Here is a 2,684-nt window from a genome sequence, read left to right on the forward strand (position 1 = left end):
TTCCGTATGGTCTTGTGGCTAGGATACGTGGCTCTCACCCACGAGGCCCGGGTTCGATTCCCGGCACGGGAAATATATAGTGTTTTTTTCTATTATTTATTTATCTATTTATTTTATTATCAATGTTATCATTATTATTATTATTATTATTATCATTATTTTATCAATATGGCGTTCCTACTGTTATGCTTGAGTGTGTATTTATATGGCGATAGTAGATTGTTATCAGTTATGCTACTAAGTATTCGCTTTACTGTTGCTATGGAAAGCCCTATAAATGTTAGTTTCCTTACATATATATATATTATATATATATATATACATATATATATATATATCTATATAAATATTTATACTTATAGTTATGCATATATTAGATAATTCAATTAGTTAATATATTAATAATAAATACATATACATATGAGATATATATAATATATATATTCATATATATATATATTTATACCATATATATTTATTTATAAATTATTTTTGTATTAAATGTATGTGTTTGAATATATATATATTTATGTATATATATATATATATATATATATATATATATATATATATATATATATATATATATATATTTATATTATAATTGATAGAACATATTATATAAATATACAGCAATGAATCTATGTAGTAATGATTATATGTATTATATATATATATATATATATATATATATATATAGCTAAATAGTTATAGACATACATAAACAAACCCACACAAACAACACACACACGATAACACACTCACACACTCTACGCACACACACACAACACAACACACCATACACAACACACACACACACAAACATATACCGATGATATATGAAATAAGTACTAGACATGTTGCTAGAAACAATCAGGAATGCAACTATCGGTATTGCATGAATATTCCGACTATAACTGAATCGCCCCCCATGGAATTGAAAGCTTATTGAATCTTGGCTAATAAAAAATGGTGGTATACTTTTTATTAATCTTCTGATAGATGAAATATTGTCATAATTGTATCAAAACGTTGGTATTTTTTTATATGATAGAAATAAATAAAAGAAAAATCTACTTAATGAAATCGAAACGTTATCTAAGACCGGGGTCGATTTCCGGTAAGAGAAATATTATGAATTTTAATTTCTTTTCGGCCCATAAACTGAGTTTGGTTTGATTTCCATCCATGAGTCACTTACTCGTGTGGTTGTGCAACATTTGTGAATCAATTTGAAAATGAAAGATGTTGATTAAAAGATCTGCTTGGCTAGAGAGAGTTCTGGTGCGTGTGTTTGTGGATGTGTCTGTATGTGGCCCTGTGGAAACAACATATGCGTTATATATATGGAGGACTTGTTTATATGGCAACAACAATAACAATAGCAGTAATAATGATAATAATGATGGTAACAAATAGCAAAAAGAAGAAGAAGAGGAAAAAACACGTACTGAGGGACGAAGAAAACTATAAGAACACACACACACAAAAAAAAAAAAAAAAAAAAAAAAAAAAAAAAAATTGAGGTCTACTAGCACACTCCTAGAAACCGAAGATTCTTAGTGGTGATGTCCGTGGTTGGAACTAGGCGTACTTTGACACTAAAGAAGGTATACTTTTGACTAACTAAAAAATTCGGGCTTAAAAAATGGGAAAGTACATAATCGACTATGCGTGTGATACATAATAGATAGAATCCCGATTTCCTAGCCGTAAGGGGGGGGGGTAGGGGGGGATGAAGAGGACACATGCCGACTTAACCCGTTGGGCACTTGGGCATGGGGCATTTATTTGTTTTTTTTTTGTTTTGAAGGCCACATGTAGGGCAGTAGTGCCACTTGCGCGGTGCTCCAGACTGTTTTTTTTTCTTTTTTTTCAGAACGAGGGAGTGACACATGGCATACCTATGCCTTTGGGTTATTCATTCATTCAGTCTTCCTTTTTATTTAACATTGTTTTTGTGTTCTGCTATATTATTAGGTGTATATAAGCCATCTGACAGGCCTTCTCAAAAAGTTGTAGCATAGAGTCCATATCAGTTCATTGTAACATTCCTTACACTCAGTATGACGGAAAAAAAGTGTTTTTTAAAGGCTGGGAGACAAAAAAGCAATTTGATGAAGAGGAAGGGGTTTCGAATCTGTGTGCTTATGGCTGCGAGTGACAAGTGCCACAGTAGAAAAGCAACCATAACTGGCACAGGGATTACCATAGTAGAGACGAAAATAGTATGAGCCTCCAATCTCACTTGCACGCGCTGGTACCTTAGAGCCCGGAGGTCGGGTTCTAGCTGTGTGTTATACTTCGCTCTCTACGGAAAACTAGGAACCTCTTAGAGACCTTAGCTGGGCGCCTTCTTAGGGCCTTCATTCCTGCTGGTGCCGGGAGAGGGAGTGGTTGCCATCTATGCAAAATTTTGAGGAAACTAAATAGGTTAGGTTAGGTTGGGTTGTAATGTGAATTATTTTTTCGGTTAATTATTAGTAATTTTAATGATGATTTCATCATCAGTTACTAAAAAGTACCTCTCATCTAAATGTGTCATAAAACATTTTAATAGAAAATACTGGAAACTTTCAAACAAATTGATTTACTAGGTTATTACTGAAATCTAAGAAAATCATCATGAGTAACAAAGACACGTGGAAGGGAAACAAAAGAATAACACACCCTTTGTTATAAAG

General features: G+C 32.5%; 1 non-coding gene across 1 annotated transcript; it reads left to right on the forward strand.

The window, feature by feature from the left end:
- Positions 1-72, forward strand: TRNAE-CUC (transfer RNA glutamic acid (anticodon CUC)). Its single transcript has one exon. It is a non-coding gene; the product is annotated as a tRNA-Glu (tRNA).
- The last annotated feature ends 2,612 nt before the right edge of the window (positions 73-2,684 follow it).

This window comes from Penaeus japonicus, unplaced genomic scaffold, assembly GCF_977035675.1.
Source record: "Penaeus japonicus unplaced genomic scaffold, GWHDUDI00000001_assembly GWHDUDI00000011, whole genome shotgun sequence".
NCBI lineage: Eukaryota > Metazoa > Arthropoda > Malacostraca > Decapoda > Penaeidae > Penaeus > Penaeus japonicus.